General features: G+C 40.4%; 1 protein-coding gene and 1 non-coding gene across 3 annotated transcripts in view; one reads left to right on the forward strand and one right to left on the reverse strand.

The window, feature by feature from the left end:
* The window catches only part of lingo2 (leucine rich repeat and Ig domain containing 2), a 212,066-nt gene that overhangs the window by 132,696 nt on the left and 57,851 nt on the right, over positions 1–21,519 (forward strand). The window lies entirely within an intron of this gene.
* On the reverse strand, positions 5,305–5,376 carry trnae-uuc (transfer RNA glutamic acid (anticodon UUC)). Its single transcript has one exon. It is a non-coding gene; the product is annotated as a tRNA-Glu (tRNA).

The raw sequence follows: 21,519 nt of genomic DNA on the forward strand, positions 1-21,519 counted from the left end.
CTTTTATGACCAGACATGAAACTTCCTGTTAGCGCCCATCCAATGACGATCATGACTTTTCTGTCACATATTTCCTCTGCAACGCAGCTCGAATACTTCCAATACCCCTTTACCAGATAGTTTGGTTCCACTGCCACATTATGATAAGAGGGAACTGTATGGAAATTTTTAAAAGAAGAACGACTCCCTTCTCTGGTTTTGTCACCTTAGTGTGGATACAGTATTTCCAGTGGGGTTTCAGTTTCTTTTGCCTTAACAATGCTCCTCACTGGTTGTCACTTGCATCCTGGTAGGTAAATTGTTATTGACTCTACTATTTTAAAAGCAACCAAAGCACTTTTAGTCCGGAGTCAGGACATAATGTCCACATTTTTTTCCTGTCAAAGTTTGCCTCAGCAAGTCAGTCTGCTGCACCTTCATTCTATTGCACATCAGTGCATCACACGTACCTGGTACGAATATTCTTCATCCAACATTTGCCTTTAACATTGAATCCTTATATGCCCACATCAGCTACTCCCTTCCTTTATTCCCTTGTAACTCAATAATTGCTCAAACTAAAAACGCTTCTTCAGTATTAATATCAAGAGAAGAGGGAGACAAACATGTACAATATTGGATTTTACTCTCTGCCCTGATCTCCCAGGGTACGGCCTATTGCCATCAAAAGACCAAATGGCAGCGCAATATGCCGAGATCTGCTTCAGACACTTAGCTCCCCAAAGGAAATCATGCAGTGTTTAGCAGATCTAACCTGAATCCAAGACGGACCATTTTGACTCCTGTCAAGTTCCCTTCATTCCAGATCAGCCCCAAAGGACATCAGTTCTGTGGACGTGCCTCAACTCGAATGCAGTTTTTATTCCCGCTGCTCCACCTGCGAAAGTTTATGGAAATAGGAATAATGTTCAAACTTCATTTCACATTGAGCTTGTGAGGCATAATTTTATGGGACATTGACATGATGAAGAGAGATAATGTCGTACACCAGGCAACTTAAACCTGCTCACATTTCATTTAATTGAATCCAAGAGGGAGATGAAGGAAACAGCGTGAAATATAAGGCAATAATAAAATAAACAGAATCGCTGTGGTGCCTCTGTTTATCTTAAAATCCTAACAGGCCAGCCGTGCTGAATGGAGATTAAAGGGCTCCTACGCGCTTTAACGTCTGACTTAATGATTAATATCCTGATAATGCAGCCAACCCGCTTCCTGGTTCAGATATTGTGCTGACAGGAGGAAGATGTGTGTGCCAGTTAAAGGAGTCTGAACGTGGCTGGTGACAAAGCAATATTTTATTTTATTTATCGTTCCCTCCTGCTGTTCATTGCCGCTATTCATTACCCAAGAGACAGCACAAGCTGCTGCACGTACATTGATATGTTGGAAAATGAGGAGTAAAGTGCAGGGGAATTTTCCAAGGCAAAGAAATTTCAATTCTATGATCAAGCTGTTTTTCAAGTAAAGATGTTTTACGCAGTTGTATTCATTCTAAAATAAATACTCACACATACATTGAGAGTACACATACTTGAAATCACTTCCCTACATTTTCTGTGTCACTAACTTTAAATCTTTTCCCTACATTTTCTGTGTCACTCACTAAAAAGTTTGGCTTCAAGCTGTGCATTAACGCAAATTCCATATCAGACTGTCACACTGTCGCGTCATTGACATGTTAAAGATGTTCAGTGCTTCTACTGGAGTCTTGTGTAGCTGGAGCTTATCCTCGCTGTTCGAGTGAGACACCCAGAGGTTGGCCACCTACGATCTTCTGCTGTGGCTGCAACACTAACCACTGCAACTCTGAAAAAAGAAGAAAGAAAAGAAAAGGAAGAAAATAAAAACTCCCTGTTTTGATCCCTGTCGGGTTCTCCCTGTAAGTCTCATGGTTTCAGGCACTGCTCTTTTCATTTGAAAGAGGGGAAGAAGTTCACAATGTCCCAAGTCCCAATGATGAGTTCTACCTGTGAAACATCTTTCTTGAGGGAACAGTGTTAATGGCTCTTTTAACATACCACCCCAGTTGTCTGCAAGAGCAAGCCAAGGAAGAACATGCAAATATAGTGTTAGGTATATATTTAACTACCTCAAAAATGTTCCCTCCTGGCCTGCTCTACGAAGAGAGATGGTTTCCTAGGCAATGTGTACAGGGTGTACAGGGTCTTCCATGAGTGCCTGCAGAGCCCTTGAATGGACTTCACTGAAAGGTTCATCTCTGGAGGCTACTCCCCGATTGGGGGTAAGGATCCGTCCCCGATATAAGCCCTCTGCTCCCGCGAATCCTCTTTGAAACACCACGACACAGCCTGATGGATATCAAGGTGGTGTAAGACGCCAAGTCAGTGGTTGAGTGGGCTCATAGTCTATCAGAAGATCCGGGAAGATCTGGAAGAACCGGCAGATGAGAGCCAGGAATGGACAAACTGTGTCTCACTGTTTGGCATTGTCATCCTGCTGGATATAAAATCCTGAAGCAGACCACCCTCAATTTGAAGGGCAAAAGGAGGAATTTGGGCACCGTGCCTCAAAATGACCTCCAGCTATCCCCAAAGTAAGAAACGTTCTGATAACTCCTGGCCAGATGCGACCAAACCCTTGGTGTCCAGCTGTGATCGCCAATGCTAAAAAGGCCAAGGTAGATACATTATGACCCTTGTGCATGAGAGTTTTCAATTGAAAATGATCTCAAGTTGACAGAGTGAAAAAGGGAGATGATTCGCTGGAGCAGAGGGCTTATATAGGAGTCAGAGCCTTCGCCTTTGATGGGCAGAGCGTAGGTCCAGTTCCATTCAGGTGCCGAGGCGGAAGGTCTCAACTAAACTATTGGTGAAGCCTGCTACATTACGCCGCATGCATTGTGGGGTTACTAAAGGCCATCTAATCTAATGTGTGAAACAGACTGTCAGATGTGTTCCCCTTAGTGGTTACAGTTAAAGTCCTATTGCACATCAGCGATGATAAAGATAGCGAAGATAGTAAGTCAGGCAATAACTGAATTCATTGGTTCGTATTTAGTTGTTATTGTAAGTGGGTTGTGTTCGAAATGAAGTGCATCAACACCAATTTAGGAGTCGAGGTCTGTGTTGGTTATGAACCTTTTAATGTTGTGTTTTGCTGTAAAGTCGTTCAATGCTAAAGAGACTTTATGGGCAACCTGTACCTGTTCAATGCCAAATCTGAGTTTAGCAACATCAAATATTTTGAATCCCGTCCGTCACATGGGCTCGTGCCGCGACAGATTTAGAATTAATGACCAATTTAAAACAGCATTTCAATCACTTTATGTGCTGTTAGTAATATTCGAGCAAGTTTCAAAAGAAGCCAAACAGCTTGAGATAAACGATCGCGCGTGGTTGTTTTGAAGGAAACACTCATTAATCTTGGCTGATGTTTGTTTTCTTATGCCGTGCAGTCGATTAAATCCTGACCCTCATCGCTCTGTCATTAAACAGTGATTCATTCCAAAATAATCAACGTTCCTGTTAGTCAACGTTTCGCCTCTGGCAGTAGCATGAAAGAACCATCGCTGACTTGTGGAGCTGATCATTACTCATTTGCATAAATCCAAAGCGGGCTTGCTGCCGACTATATGAGTGACCTGTTGGTAAAATCCGACCTTGCTCTTGAATAATGTGACAAAGAAGAGTTCTGGTGAGCACTTTTTTTTGCCACAATTGAGTGAAAGCTCTTCTGCTTAAAAAAATAAATAAATAAATAAAAAGCTTTTGGCCGCACATCTCATTGTCAGACCACATTTAGAGGGGAAGACAAATGGAATATGAATCCTGACTTGACCTCTTGCTGTGTCACTGTGACCACTTGTTTTTCATTGTGTTTGTGTGGCAGCACTGAGTGAATTGTTTACAGGATTATCCACATGGACCCACTGTGAATACAAGCGCTGATAATATTTCTGTCTGGCAAAATGGAAGTGTTAAGCCCGGACAGATTACCTCGACTGTGGCACTTGCCATACCACAGTCCTTGCCAAGTGGCAAATCGGTCTTCCACCATTAAATTAGATGCCTTTCCACACTGGTGCTTCTTATTCCTCATTTTTGCAAGGGATGTGCGGCCAAAGACAGTCTTTTCCAATCTGAATCCATATCTTTTTGCCTGGAAACAACAACTGTAAATGAAAAGAAACACGTTTGTCTGTGCTAGTCGTTGGGCAAAACCAGTGAGTGTGAGTGGTGCAAAACAATCTTCATTTTTGTCAACTTCAGCTGTCCAACTAGCACTTGGTAGTTCACAAACCAAATGTGGAACCGCTAATGAACATGGCTCACACTTGAGTTGTCTGTCTCTGAATCTTGTTTATGAACGACTGAAGAGTGAAGGATGTTACAATAGATAGTCATGAGCTGCTGAGGTTTCCTAAACCAGTGTCCACATTTTCAGAGGCAACTACATGACACTGACTGCTGTCCAATATTTTACTTTAAACAATAATTTCAGCGTCATCTCACATCATTTTTAATCCATTTCGACAACTGAGCACTGAAATGGAATATGCTATTTTATGTAGCGTCATCGCTTACTTTATCACCTCGACTAGGGTGAATGAAAGACATGTTTTAATTGTTAAAATTGTATAAATTGTTTCAGCGTTGCTTAACATTTTGGCCATGTGTGCTTGAATTTAAAAGTGGTCCGGTAAAAAGACAGAAGGGCAAGGTGAAACATCCATTAGTCCGCTGAACTGGTCCTCCAAATCCAAGGAGTCAACTGAGGCTTCCTGGACATCTCCTTGCTCACACCATCCACACACAATAGGGATGAGAAGACAGCTACTGGTGGTTGTGCCAAATGCAACATGACAGTACTCCAGGAACACTGCATAATGAAGTGAATACTTAACGTAATCGGGAGCAGCTTTTCTGTTCATTTTTTTACCCGCGTACCTCGGGAACCTTCTCGCTTCTAAGAATAAGAATAAGAATAAGAATAAGAATAAGAATACGAATAAGAATTTAGAACTTTTTATTGAACTACTTGTCATATTTCAGTCACAGGAAGCACATTTGTCGCTGTTAAATTGTTTCATTTAGTGATGGGTGGATAAGGTATCGTTCAACAGTGTCCCACTTCCACGATGATGTGACGTTGCATTGAAATAGTTTTTCAATTCTTATCCGTTTTTTAGTGTTCAGTGGCCGTCATGGGCTTGAATTTCTCCAGGAATCAGGATCAGCTTTATTTCCAAGTATGTTTAACATACAAGGAATTTGTTTCCAGCCGATGGTGATTCTATAGAAATTTTCGATAGGAAATCAAAGAATAATATATTAAGGTCAGTTCCCATACCGGGAGTCGAACCCGGGCCGCCTGGGTGAAAACCAGGAATCCTAACCGCTAGACCATATGGGAGACTGACTCCACAAGTGATGTAGCAAACACCACCTCAACAAAAAATGTAATAAATGTCACAGCAGCTCCCGTCTTGGTAGATGTAGAGTAAACGAAAAAAAGAAAGAAAATAAAAAGAAAAGCACATAAAAACCCAAGTGAATAAATGCACTGGATTCCGAGGCAAAAACTTGATGTGGCCTCAAACTGGTTTTGAGACTGGGACTAGCCTCGAGTACCTCAACATTACCCTCCAAACTCACCATGCTCTAAACTATGAACTCATTATTGTCACTCTGTTCAATCTGTTGTTCAAGTTCATTACTGTAAACCAGAATTAGCCCACACTTTATGGGATCATACTAAAGCAGCACATAGTGTACTAACCAGGAGGTCAGTAGACAAGCAGTCTGCATCCATCCATCTCAAGCATGGAGGTCGCTGCAAAATACAAATTACGTGAGAAGGAAACTTGGCTTTTGTGTTTCAGGTGTTTACTTTGATGAGGCGGTATTTGATCAAAACACTGATATAATGAGGTTAGACATATCTGGCATTTTTTGTTTTTTCACCAGTTATGTTCAGTCAAATCAATGATCAAAGTTGAGACAAGAATAGCAAGCGGGGAGGAGGGAATGGGAAAAACATGACTAGTCGGCAGAATTGCTGTTTGTCACATATCTCTGTGATGCCGTTGTGCAGTTTAAAGATGTGAGTGACTTTTAAGTGAGCATGGATGAGAAAAGGAGCGAAGATCCTGCCTCTCTTTGAAGGAGGATGATGCAGACGGCTTGTTAAAGCTGCCGTGCATGAGTCAAAGTGCAGTCCCCTAACAGGAGGCCTTGTTGTTGAGTCCAGTCTGGTTTCATCCTGTCAGGACTGCTCAGGTAACATAAAAGAGAGAGCGTGCGAGAGAGAGAGAGCGTGACACAGGACGTCACTGTTGTTCCTTGTCTTGACATTTTCCCCTCCATTAAATCATCTAGAGTCTCAAAAAAAAAAAAAAAAAACGTAAAAGTGTATTATAACACAAATGACACCATGCAGTACGCTGTCTTGAAGTTGCACCAATAAATGCTGTTGACTGCATGAGCGCACATATGAGGAGGTATGGACTGCCAGGCGAAATGAAGAGGAGACAGATGGCTGAAAGGGAAGTGATGTTCATAAAATGTCCTTATTTACTGTGAAATTGAAAGCACCGCAGTGATCAGATGAGAACAACAAATGAATCGTCGGTTTAGCCTAAAGCCCCAGCTGCCTGTGAAGCATGAAGAGGGTTAAAACGATGGAGATGGGCTGCTTCATTAATCTTGAATAACTACAGTATGAACTCAGCTGCTGGAATATTCTTACTGACCATCATTGCTTTTCATTTAGTTTGTAATAATTCCAATATGCTGCATTTCACCAGAGGGGTTTTCCCTTGTTTTTTCCTTTTCTTTTCTCCACTGAAGTGTTATAATTCCAGTCCTTCTAATATTTCATAGGAGGACTATGGGAGGAGTTGCTCAGTTTATTTTACTTATGAAGTGGATTTTTATAAACAGGCCAAACATTATGACATTTTTTCCCCCAACACACAGGACCAAGGTCATAAATTCTATCTAGCTGTAGGATGGTTTGATTTGGATTCATGTCGTAACATCACTATTTCATTTTGGAAGTGCCTCTCTTCAAACTAGTGCTCGCATGAACACATTGAACTGGTTGTGTTTTGAATGTGGACCATGAGACCACCAGCACTTCATGGCTCAGCCCAGCGCAAATATACAGTATACGCAAAATGGAACCTTGGGAACACTGCCATATATTTCATTTATTTTCCTGCAAATGTTTCTATTGTCATATACGTTAAGAACAAGATAAGTTCAGTCTCATGAGATCTTATGCCGAACTCCACTCAGGATGAGACGTCTACATTTCCACCACGCATACTGTAGATCATTGGCGGAGCTCTGATGCGGCCTCTCTGCACCGCTGACTGTCACAGATTCCAGCCGGTTAATATTTTAGTACAGTGCTGCTGCATTTGGCGACTGGCAAAGTCTCGGGTCAGGTTAACGGGTCTATTGCGTGCCACTGCCCCAGAGAGTCTTCAATATTTAATTTCCTTTTTCTTTCCCCACAAGTTCTTCTCTAATGCAGTTTAGACTATATCTCTATACTTCAGACATAAACCCACACAATCGTGACTTCCTTTGTTTTTTATTACTATATAAAATAAGCTGCTGAGACCTGAACACATTTAAGTTAATGCTGCAAAATAAAAAAGATAAATAAATGAGCCATTGAAAGTCACCAATATGAAACACTAACCATACTCATTTGGCCAAACTACAACAAGGTGTTGTCATGTGTCATGTGCTACCCATGTGGTCAGAAATGCGGGTGTCCTCCACAAAGGATATTGGTGCGAACAAGCTGGGTGATTTTCCATTCCCTCCATCTACCACACACCACAGGAGCCCATGTGAACAATAGTGGCTGCAGAATCCTATATTTACCAGGAAAATTGTAGGTTTGATACATCATGTTTTCTTTCCATCAGATGCCCACACTTGTTGACAGTTAGTTGTCGGGTCCCTCCCTTACCTTACTAAAACCAGTTGTAGTATTTGAGCACTGGAGGACAGCAAAAGCTATACTCAAGCACAGCTGAGACAAGCAATGAGAATACTGAAAATACTAAGTGTAATATTTGCACTCACGGATGGGACAGCAGTTTGAATCTGATTTACCACAGACCAAAACAAGTGAGGGCAGATGTGTTTTCTCAAAAAAAAAGTGTATTTTCAAAAAGAATGAACCAAAAAAAAAGAAAGATTAATAAATAAAATAACAATTGAGAGTTGGATCCCTTCAGCTGCTGAATGTTTCAGTTCGAGCGTGGGAGAAAACATCCACACAAATGTCAACACAAACGCGAGAAACACAAGAGTGTTTGTTGATCCTTTTTTTATTCATTACAACCACAGTTTAGCCATCCAGCTATCCAACCATGTTGATGCTGTACTGAAGCTGTACTGAGCTCTATAACCATTGAGCATAACAAACAAGGCATATCTTCCAAATTCTGGGATGATTTCTGCTCATTCCAATTCAGTTAAGAACAGAGTTGTGTGTCCAAGTGATGACACAGAGATAAAGGGATTAAAACCACATGCCACATAGTAATGTTGACAGAAAAACACAGTTTATTTATTTATTCATACAGCTGAGACAATATGTTCAACGTTGATTTTTTGTCATCACTTACAAGTCGTCTTACAAGCCTGGAGAAACTTGATTTCCAATGACATTTTTCAATATATTTCCTGTATCTTCCCATGTGCATTGTGTTTGTGTTGTTTTCCTCACTGGAAATTATGACCAGATCATGCCAGAAAAGCATGGTAAACCAGCCTGAATGTAGTTTGCAGTACAAAAACTGAGATGACATTCTTTACAACACAAATACAGTAATGGAAATGGATGTATTTTTGTGGAAACTGCAAATGTTGAAATGGATTAATTATATATTTTTTATTTATTCATGAGAAAAAACACCATTTGTCTTGCAATTTTTATTATCTGTCTAATTTTATAACTGTCTTTTGTCAGTTTTATTTGGGTCAGAGCTGAGACTACTATCGCTTGATGAAAAGACAAGACTAAAACAACACCACCAGTTGGCTACACTCATTTCACTGAGTGGAATTATACATTCAAAACTAAGGCAGACCATTGATCAGCTGAAATGGTAAAAAAATAAATTAATAAATAAATAAATCATGGAAGTGGCCAGACACCGCAGCTAAAAATACATGAGGAAAGTGCCCTTGTTTTCCTCTTTTATTTCAGAGGGACAGAATCTTCTAATGAGCTCTCAGAAGGCTTGTCTTCAGAAGCTGAAGCCACAATAAGAGAACGCACACCACACAGTCCAGTGCAGAAATGACCACAGGCTTGCTGGTCCACTTCTCCAAAGTAAGATGAAATAAAAGCTGCATCGTGAGGAAACACATTCATACTGCATGTACAGCAACAAAACAGAGCTATTGCATCACAAGTGCAGGGCATGACGACTGTAAGGAACCCATTTAGCAATACAACAAGATTTATATATATATATATATATATATATATATATATATATATATATATATATCTATATATATATATATATATATATATATATATATATATATATATATATATATATATATATATATATATATATATAAAAGTCAAAATGTGTGTTGACTGGAATTAATGTAGAGGGATTAACAAAAAAAAAAAATATATATATATTTTTGTATATATATATATATATATATATATATATATATATATATATATATATATATATATATATATATATATATATATATATATATATATATACACAGTCTGGCCCAAAAAAATAAGTAGCCACCAAAAATAAAAATACATACACTCATACACTCTAATATTTCGTTGGACCACCTTTAGCTTTGGTTGCGGCACACATTCGCTGTGGCATTGTTTCGATAAGCTTCTGCAACGTCACGAGATTTATTTCCATCCAGCGTTGTATTACTTTTTCTCCAAGATCTTGCAATGATGATGGGAGAGTCTGACCGCTGCGCAACCCCTTCTCCAGCACATCCCAAAGATTCTCAATGGGGTTAAGGTCTGGACTCTGAGGTGGCCAATCCATGTGTGAGAATGATGTCGCATGCTCCCTGAACCAGTCTGTCACAATTGGATTCCGATGAATCCTGGCATTGTCATCTTGGAATATTCAGGGAAGAAAAAATCCATTGATGGAATAACCTGGTCATTCAGTACTGTATATTCTGGTAGTCAGCTGACCTCATTCTTTGAGCACCTCATGTTGCTGAACCTACACCTACAACCTACACTATATATATATATATATATATATATATATATATATATATATATATATATATATATATATATATATATATATATATATATATATATATATATATATATATATATATATATATATATATATATATATATATGTGTGTGTGTGTGTGTGTAGAAGAACAGTAGAAGAACTAAAAAAAAAAAAACGTTTCAGTTGGAAGACGCTCAGTCTGGGTTGTATGAAGGGAAAATGCCGTTTGTCCAGGGACATCTTTGTTATCCTATCATACAGCAGTCGCAAAGCACCCCTCCCTAGATGCAGTGGGGGGTGGGCTTGAGACGAAGGAGGAAGTGGCACAAGTGTTGCCCTAAATTGCTATCGATCCAGACGTTTGAACCTCTTCTCAAGAAGGTTAAGAGTCTTGGAGAGGAGGATAAGAGGAAGAATTGTCACGTCTTTATTTAAAGTGGAGTCTGAGGCTCCCGTTTCCCAGTAGGTGCGAAATTGTTGTCTGAAAGCTGTAACTCAATTTACCATTTTCATGATAAAGCCGAGAAGACGTACGCAGGTCAGCAGCGTGGGAGTAATGGGAGTGAGCTCGCGTGAGATAAAAGTTTAAAGCCATCGATTTTTATATGCACTACTCTGGAACATTTTCAACACATATTGACAGAAATACAACTTGAATCTTACTACCTGTTATAAAAGTTATCGATTTAAATAAGTGAAGCTTTGCACCGCTTGCACAAGGCAGACAAGTAGCGTGAGATGGGTAATGGCCTGTGATCAATAAAGAGGCCACATAACTTTCTCACAAGAGGAACAGGAGAAAGAAGTTGGACTTTGATTGATATTTGGTGTGACACCTAAGCAGAGCCAGTGACTTAAACTAGGGAGGTAGGTGTCTATTATTAAAAAAAAAAGAAAAGAAAATTGATCTGCATGAGGTTTGTGAGCTGCCAAGTATTGAGTAGTTTCCCTGTTTATGGGGAGCAGGCTCCTAGTGTTGCTAAGTTCACTGTTTTGTTTAGGCTTAGCTTTTCATCGAGTCATTCGAAAATGTCTCATGACTCTACTCTACAGCATAAGCAAAAGGGCGACAAAGGATGAGGCATAAAAAACACAGGGGCCTCTGCTGCACTTTGAACTAAAACACATGAAGACATGAAAACTGTTTTTGTCACGACAAACTTAATTTTTTTTTGAACAGGTCCAAGACATCTTCAAAATACAAATATAATTTTGCAGATGCAGTGAAAACGGATGGCTGGTCATTGGTTTTGTTCTAACCAGTTAGGATTGCAATTTACATCACCATCAGTAGCACAACTTTTGAACGACGTTTGATGTGTTTCGAAAATTGACATTTTGCATGTGGAGTGTTTTGTTATTATGACTGCTAGTAGACCACAAGTTTTTAATATTTGATGACTGAACAAGAGGGTCCTGGCGAGAGTTTGTGTGCCGGACATGTCTGACCTAAAGATGCAGAATCTTCAAACCAGCAGTTCGACTATTTCGACTCAAGTCCTCTTGTCCTTGTACCTCACCTCATTTCTCAACCATTGTTCCATCAACGCTGCAATGCTGTTTCACGATACCTCATCTAGCCATCACGAGTGATATCATCGACGCTCATCCTTGGAATTTCCAAGTCAGCAGTATCACAAATTTTCTCTATTTAACTGCAGCAAAGTTAGAAACACTGAAAAAGCAACATCTTCATTATAACCTATGAAAAAAAAAAAGTTTTGCCTTATAAAATGTTGCTAGACAAACAAGGCTGCGCATTAAGATGAGTCCCACATCTTTCATACCTAGTTTAATAACAGCATCAGACCAAGTCCCTAAGAGCCTGAGTCTTTCATGAATCCATCTCGCTCTTTCCCTCCACCTGCATCTCTCTCTCTTCCGCTTCTCACTACGTCAGTTGCATTTGAGGAATCGCTAATATTTCATTGGCATGCCTCGGGAAGGTCCCATCAACTTGAATGGATTTCATCAACTGAAAGTGATTTGCATTTCTTGAACTGGAAAACGCGATGCATTATTCAGCATGGCTGATGCCCTGCACATGAATCCCGGACTTGAATCTTCCTTCTGTTGATGACTTCTGTCCAAGTTGAGTTTGTCCGTGGCATCATTTCAACAAGAGTTGGAGAGTTGGGAAAATAATTCCAGTCAATGAGAAATATATATAATTGAACAGCTTGCTCTCCAGACAACAGGGAACCTTTGTAAGTGCAGGAGTTCATGGTCCACTGATGACACACTGATGCACAAGACACGTGGCAGCTCGGATGATAACAACAACAACAAACATGGAGGAATCCCTGAACAAAAGCAAACAAAAGCATCTGTTTGCTTTTGTTAGGGGATGTTTTTCACTACACAATAGCCAGAGTTTTCACTACTCTGAATGTACTGGAAATGTTTATGAAATTGAAATTCTTACACAAATATTTTCAAGACATTAAAAGAGCTTTAGTTTAAATAAGGTCATATAAAAACTTGAATATAGCCACCATCATGATTTATTGTGCCATTGTCAAACTGAAAATAAACAATATTTTGTTGCTGTTGTGTATATATATATATATATATATATATATATATATATATATATATATATATATATAGGGTTTTTTTTCCACTTCAGTCACAATGGTGCTGCCCAAAGAGTTTTACCTTACAAACAGAAACAAACTGCAGTTTTTGCTTCCGTTCTTCCATGTGTTTAATGCCAATTTCCTCCTAAATGGATGATGATTGGATTTCATCTTTTTTGTGAACCACCAGCCCATGGAATTGTTCCTCAACGTAAGGCTCAGCGACACAGTGACTTTCCTAATCATATCTCTTTTTTGTGGGCATGGACAGATTTCATGCTTGGATATAAACAATATGTCAGGTTTATTTCTGAACGAAATATGTTTTCCTCTGATTATCTATGAAACAACCATCGATGGCTATAAAATTGTTCAATAAGAAAAGACATCTTAATGTTGACTATGTGGAAGCGAATGCCCTTTCCAGTCTTATACTCTGTGGTAACATTGGGATTCTTCTTTCGTGATTCGTGAACACGTGAAGTCGATTTTATGGGTCCCTGTGGGTAGACTTCCCGCAGCTCTGTGTTCAGGAACCATCTGGTGACTCTGTATGGTACAGATTCACTTGTCATTTAAGTGGGAGGCACCGGGCTGAGATCGGCGATGAAGTCGGGCTGCAGAGTTTGCTGATCAAGACATGCTCTTTTTGCCAGAGATGATAAAGCCAAGCAAGTAACGCTAACCTCCCTTGTCACAGAGGAAATCCCGCTCAGAGGGAAGATCTTTAAAGATGTTGCTGAGGCAGTTTTACAGTTAAATGCATCGGCACTGAGATCTTGAAATTATCTTGTTGTAGCTTATTCCCATGAAGGAGGTGAAGCACAGAACAGTTGGACATGCCACAGTGCAACCGGTGCAAAGAATTATAATCTGATCTCACTGTGCATTTTCACGCGCGCAAACCTCAAACTGAAATAATACAAATCTGTTCACCAAATGAGCATTCAACGGTTTGATTCATGGCAAATAAACAAAAGCATGAGTGAATTCATTGATCAAAGTAACTATCATGCACCATTTGATTTTTCAACAGTACTGAATGCTCATGTTTGACAAGGTTTATTCACCAATTGCTGGCAACTATCTAAACATATAAACATCTGGCGATGTTTTGTTGCTGCTGTTTAAGTGACTAGACTCTTTGGGGTTTCTCTTCAGTGAAATATTCCACTTTGAAATTACAGTTTTCAGAGGACGTGGCTTGAAAATGGTTAGCGATGAAGGCAACCATTTCTTTTTTCTTACATTCCAGCTACACATTAAAGCATCGTCTTTGGTATGAGCTGTCTGTGGACTCATTGTGGACCGACGCACTGTCACTATGCGCAGAACCAGTGTCACTTCCTGGCGTACTTACTGGCCTAGTTTGTAATTACTTCAAATGCAAAACTGCACTGTCGTCATCGGTGGGCTTTCAAAGCAGCACTTGTTGGTAGTGATGTGAAGATGAGGTTTCATGACACAATATTGAAGTGTTTATGAGGTTTCGTGAAACAGTGTCCTGATTTCCAGAGCCCAGCAGATGGCGCTGTCTGCTGTGAAATCTTTGGACTTGAACAAGTAACTCAATGAAACCTCCCATCATTTCTAATTTAAGAGCGCCATCTAGTGACCTCTGAAAATTAGAACACTGTTTCATTGACCTTGAAATAGAACATTGATTTATTATATAAACAGGATAAATCCTATAAATACAGTCAAGGTTAACTTTCCAATCACATTTTCATGGTGTGATTTTGTTTATGCCGCTGTTTTGTCAGGATTATTATGTAGATTTCAAACATTTATATTCAGTGTTGCCTGCTCACACATATTTATACAATAAACAGTGACTTCTCCTTTGTAAATCACAGCCATACAAAGGCACTGGCGCAAGTGCCACCTTGACCATGGTGTGAAAAGACTGGGTAAACAGTGGAATTTTCAGACATATAATTCAATTTACTAGATTTTATTTCCTTTTAACAGCAACAACAGAGGAGGCTTTTCAGTTTTCAGTTGACAGTTTTAGTCTTGCTTAGAAGAAATAAAATTCTCTGGGGCTATCAGTGACTCTTTGAAGATAGATGGAGATGCATCATAGTCTACAATAAATTTTGACATGAACACACGTCTTATGAACTCGAGCGCATGGTGACATAATGGTTGCTGCTGCGGTTTCACATATTTTCATCATTCATTTTTCTTCAATTTTGTTTTATACAGAACGGCTACATTCAGATTAATATCTGTCCATTTTGTTAATTTCTAATCCAGCTACTTTGTCACGTTTTCAATCACATTTAGCAAATCACAGCTCTCAGCCCAAACATCAAAGCTCATAAAGCCGTGTTGAACTGATCATTTGTCTCCAGCTTTTGGACAAAATAGCAGCAAATTTGTGCTAGGTTTGCTCTAATTGGTGGCTGTGTGCCTGCAGCAAACGGCAGTGAGAAAAGCTCAGTGTTTCGGATGTTTTCAATGGCATTGTCAAGAGGAACAGAACATCCTGCACCCAGGAAAGATTTTTGTCTTCCAGAGATGAATTTTTCTCAACGTGATGCACAAGCCATCAGGGTTCCAGTTTCGTCTGGTGGTGATATGATCGTTCATCACATGCCCCTCCGAGGAGGGATACAGTTCTGGTGAAATTTGGATCATTGGTGCCAAACAAGCTGCGATAATGGAGATGATCTTTAACACAGTTGTTGCCATCCACCGTCTCTGTTTCGCTGCCTGCTTGACTCGAGATATGGATATATCTGTTAAGTTTCATACTGAGAAAGGCATTGCGTGTGTGTGCTCTGTGGAACAAGGTTGCCAGTTCTCTCACAGCTGCTGCCTGAATTTTTTTGTAAAAATAAAAAAAAGAAGCATGTTTTTTGCATTCAAGTATGTATGTAGTTCCAGTGTTTATTGGGGGTTTCAACAATGAAGTAAAAAATGTATTGCAGATTTAGCACAATACAATAATAATGTGTTCATGGTAGTTTTTTATTTCTTTATTTACTGTTGAAGTATAGCCGACTCATTTGACTGGCTGAACCTCTGCAGTCTCGCAGCCATTCAAGTTGGTAATAACAATATCAAATACGATCTTTGAGGTTCGATGAAACAGTGTCCTTATTCTTAGAGGCCTCTACATGGCATGCTCTGCTCTCTGATGCTCACATCATTTCCAACCAAGATCGCAAACCATCTGAGTCCCGAAAATGTGTTGATCAATATTTAGAGGGCCTGTACCTTACAATGTTAAAATGTGGTGCCTGCGACTCAGTTTTGTCTGATCAAAAATACAAGTCATCAAAGACAAGACTCTGTTTGAACAGGAAAGTTGAATGTTGAAACTTTTTTGTCATTCTTGTTGTGGGTACTGTGAAGCTCAGAGTTTTCTTTTTTCTTTATTTTTTTCACCCCAATGGAGTTTATTGATATATTAGGAAATGGCAAAAACATAGTATTCTTATCCAGAGAAAATGATTCAAGGATTTTGATGGACATAAGAATCTTCATCCAGAACAAGTCTTTCAAAAACTCCTTGTTTGAGCATGAGTGGTTTTCTGCAAAACATTCAATCTAGGTCATGTCTGAAGTGGAGGACTCTGGCGTTAAGTCCTGCAGCTGCTGCCTTGAAAGACCAGCTCGGTCCATGGAGCCTTCGTAGCACACTCCATAGGAAGGGCAAATGGAAGTTCCTCTCCATCACAGCCCAAACCAGCCAAAACAGTGAAAAAGCCCCTCCACAAAGTCAAACATTATGTCATATATAAATGTATGCAGTTCACTGTGGCTTCTACCGCTAACCATTTTGAGCTTTGGAAGGAGTGGTATCAAAGTTGAATGTATGTTTCATTGAAAAAACTCTGACACCTAAAGGGTTAAGTTGCTTCACCCATGTCTCATGGCACATCATTTACATGCTCACTGGCACAATTCACATCCAGGCACCATCGCTTCTTTGAAGAGATGCGTCTACAGGAACTGACTGTTGTGATGTCATTGAAGCATGTTTCCGGTCCTCGCTCTGCAAGTTTCACATTTATTGACCGTTGCAGTTCAGTAGAACCAACGTTGCACTCAATATATGATCATGTCACGCTGCATATTTAGGCCAAGTTCCAGAGCTTGTCCTTGTACTTCAAAGTTTTCCAATCAATTTCTCCTCTTACCAGAGTGTAGAAACCGCTGTGGGGGGATCATTACGCAGAAGATGCCCGCCATATGAGGTAGACACTCGCAGTACTGACTCTGTTACAAAGCCCTGTAATGCGGAATCAGGGGAAGAACCAATCGCAGTTCATTTCCACTAGGACAGACATGTTCGTGATACTCAAGCATCAAGCATTTCTTGGAAATAAGGAGTGAAATTTTGAGAGTTTGTCCAATGAGAATAGTGAAATAAGCTCATAGTTAATGAAGTGCCAATCCATCCTCTATCGAGGTATAAATACAGTGGCGTTGGCACTACTTCATCACCAGCATGATGAATTACTCTGGAAAATTATGAAGACAGAGCTACTGAGTGACATCCTCTCTGATATATAATGTAGATAGTGTGGGATTAGAGGAAGGAAGGAAAAAAGTCTCATTTTAATTATTCATACGTGTGAAATTATTCCATTCAAAATGTTGTCCCTCCCCAGATGACCATCATTCAAATTTAATAACCAAGGAAGTTCTTTCACTCCAACTTATTTGAAGTCATTTAATATTTTGTTGCCCCGCATGAATCTTTTTTGTTTTGTTTTGTTGTTTTTTTTTTGCCATTTGGTTTGCTGTCTCACGTAGTTTGGAGCTGGATGAAATGAGCAATTTCAGGTTACTATTGAATGCAGAGAATAAAGAAGGAAAACAAAGACAAGTGAAAAAATGCCATGCAATATATTCAGCGGACGGACAGTGGTGTTGGTGAGGGTGGTCTGGCATTAAGATGCAGGGGAAATGACAAGAGAGGAAGAAAAGGCCTCACCTTCACCTTCGTCTGCCGCTTATCCGGGGTGGGGTCGCGGGGGCAGCATTCGGAGCAAGGAAGCCCAAACTTCCCGATCCGCACAAACCTCCTCCAGCTCTTCCTGGGGGATCCCGAGGCGTTCCCAGGCCAGACCGGAGACATCATCTCTCCAGCGAGTCCTGGGTCTTCCCCGGGGTCTCCTCCCGGTAGGACATGCCCGGAACACCTCCCCAGGGAGGCGTCCAGGGGGCATCCGGATCAGATGCCCGAGCCACCTCAGCTGGTTCCTCTTGATGTGGAGGAGCAGCGGCTCCACCCCGAGCTCCTCCCAGATGACTGAACTCCTCACCATATCTCTAAGGGTGCGCCCAGCCACCCTGCGGAGGAAACTCATCTCAGCCGCTTGTATCCGCGATCTCATCCTTTCGGTCATTACCCAAAGCTCGTGACCATAGGTGAGGGTTGGAACGTAGATCGATCTGTAAATCGAGAGCTTCGTCTTGTGACTCAGCTCCCGCTAGTGGTGGAAAAAAAGGCAAAAAAAAAAAAAAACAATTCAAAGTCCTAAAGAGTTTACAGAGATCCAAAACAGGGAGAAAGCACAGTTTCTGGCACTCAACAGTGGAAAACTAAACAAGAGGCAGGATTACAAGAAACAGCAGGGCAACCAGCTAAAGATAGAATAAATAAATAACTATCTGCAGGTAAACCAGTAATAGAGTGTGAGATGCAGACAGAGGAATTAATACCAAATTACACAGTACAAAGAAAAGTTCATGGAGATATTCAACAAAGCTGGCAAGTATGTGCTCCTGCCGTTATGTCGCGTCACCCCAGATTGGAGAGCACAGTGGGCTTTAATACTATGCATTCTATCAAAGACAGTTACAAAGACAGTAACCTGCAATTTTTTTACACAAATGCAACAGGTTTTGGCCCAGGACTGAGTTGGCATGGAGAGGTGGATTCTGTACGGGACCTATGAGCGGGGAGGTTTGGAATCTCTGCCGAACTGAAGGTACAGGAAATGGCGTAATAGGTGGAAACAGTTCGCTGCAACTAAATAAGCTGTTTTATTGCTCTTTGTGGGGAAAACACCCCAACACAAGACACTGTAAAGCTGAGGCTTTCAAGAAAATATGATTAAAATATTGTTTTTACTCTGCCTTCTTTGCTAAATATCTGGTAAAGAAGGTTTTCTTGAAATTCTGGTGTTTCAGTAATCTCAGAAATAGCTTGTATATCAGGTAGTGCTACACAGAGAGGTGCGTTTTCATCTGGTCGCTATTTAAGCTAGAGTAAAAGTGCCAAATATTTTACGCTACTGCTTTCTGTTCAGTAGGCTGTGCATGCCGTATGAGAGACACAGCCACATATGTGCTTGTCAAACTAGACGGCAAACAACAAAAAGTCCAGGCAACGTTTTTTCCACAAAACACAGTGATTGTTGAACAGACTCACGAAGACAGGACATGAAAATCTTTTTTGACAGATCATTTGTTGGAAGTAACTTTGAAGACCAGAGTCAGCGCTTGTTTTGAAATCCGAGGTATACCCTGCATTTAAGTCAACCTCTTCCTTTTCCCTGAGCTTCATTTGATCAGATTCTGACTTCGACATTTACTGGACTGCCTGAGTCTCCAGAAAAGACTCTCTATCGTGCCGTCTTTCTTTGAGGACAAAAGGGACTTTTTTCTGCCTCCCCCGGGCCGCGGCGTACTCCCCTGCCAATCAAGAGACTGTGATTGAATTAGTGCCAGGTCCTGCTTGCTGGGCTTCCGCTGAACGACAGATAGCGAGTAGAGATTAGGCGAGTGTGAAGTTCACCCTTCTTCAGAACTCCTCACATGCATCGTTCTCTCCCGAGCTCTCAAAGGCACCTCAGAGGAAAGGAGTTTGCCTGACAGGACTTGAATCGTCCAGCCTGAACGGCATGTAAATGAGGTGGAAGCTGGTTTCCTCCACTCAGGATCCAAAAGAAAAATACATGGCTGATAGATTCAGGCAGCAGTTGCGTTTCTTTTAGAACGTGTCACTGGGTAAACACCATTTTTCAAACAGCTCGGTTTGGAATTCTGTCCATCACTGAACTGTAACTGAAACTGAGACAACTGATGGGCTTTGTTTACGCCATACCTCTTGCTTTCTAGTCAAAAACATCAGGAGTTAAATATTTAACAGGATGCAGCTTAGTTCTTCAGTCGCACGCAGAATGGAATGTATATTTAAGGCCATAATGTCCGCAATTGATTTTAAAGCCTGAATGAAAACAGCATGATTTGCTATTAACAAGTTCATTTAAATATCTCCGTTCCTCAATCTAGTCTGGGGCAGAAATCCTTCACATGTGATTGTCCGCGTCATTCTCCTTCTCAGCGTGAACGAAGCGTTGCAGATGTTCAGTCCAGCAGTTTCCTGCCGCAGACTGTGGCAGTGCAGATATCATGCTGAGAGAGCACAAGCGGAATGATTTACAGAGCACAGCCAAAAAAAAAAAAAAAAAAAATACGCCAAGGCCCGACAAACAATTTAGGCAGCCAGTCTTCAATAATCCGCAATGCTATTCCGGCTCGTCGCCATTCTTCAAAACAAAAAGAGAGGCTGACTTAAATGTCCTGTGGCTCGTCTATGATTAAGAACAACATAGAAGGTACCGGGCCAACATCACTTCATATTTTCAGCGGGTCGAAACATTTCATGGTCAGCACCTGTATGAATGTACAGTTTGCTCATTTCATTTCATGGCAACACAACTGAGGTGAATCAGATCAAGGTTTCAGGGAGCGGAAATCCTTTTCTTCTGGTTCTGATACTCTCAGTGAACAAAAAATAAAAATGGAGTCAGCACGACAACCATGGTGATCAGACAACCTCTTCTTTCATGTCATGTCCTCCTCGTGAGAGATCCAGGATATTGATCTTCTTAGTCTTGAACATGTTAACGTTTTGCAATGCGTGACAAAGTATTGTAACCTGTGATCAGTCAAGGTACTTTCCTTTAGACAACAGCCAATGAAACATTTTTTCAGTTGAAAATGTCAAAAAGTAGATGGTGTAATGGTTTGAAAAAATAATTTGAGGTTTCATTGGAATATTTGTTCATAACCAATGAGTCTGAATAGTAGGACACTGTTTCATGAAGCTGCATCGAACCACCACTACTGAAAAGCAAATGTGAATTTGCAGAACTCCAGAAATATTTTCCAAACCTTCAGAACAGAAGCAGTTGTTATTGGTGTAATAAATTAACACATTCTCAGTTATTTATTTTCATGATTGATTTATTAGGTTTGTCTCTGAAATCCTCCCCATTTGTTACTTATATTATATGGGACAGTATTCCAGTGTATTGTTGCATCGATGATTCACACACTGGAGCTGGTGTCATGTGACCAGCATGGTGTGATGTCGTGATGTTGTGTAAGTGGACTTTTGCGTCCTATACCGACAACACAGGCAGCGTTCTGTTGATGCATAGAAAAGCGTAGAAGCTCTCATCACTGACTGCCCCCGATGACAGTTGCTATTTATAAGCCTGTATATATTACATATATATTAGCCACCGCTGTTTGAGGATCTTTAAATAGAAACTGACACATTGTTTCATGTAGGATGAAAGCAGGACCATCCCATGGCTTACCTAACCCCAACCTCAGTTAGACACAGCCACAGCGTCAGGATACGCTGCGTGAGGCTTCAAATGAAAGCGTAATGTTTCAACATGTGACTGCCATTGATTCTTGTTGAGTTGTCTCTTGAGC

Source organism: Synchiropus splendidus, chromosome 11 (assembly GCF_027744825.2).
Source record: "Synchiropus splendidus isolate RoL2022-P1 chromosome 11, RoL_Sspl_1.0, whole genome shotgun sequence".
Classification (NCBI taxonomy): Eukaryota; Metazoa; Chordata; class Actinopteri; order Syngnathiformes; family Callionymidae; genus Synchiropus; species Synchiropus splendidus.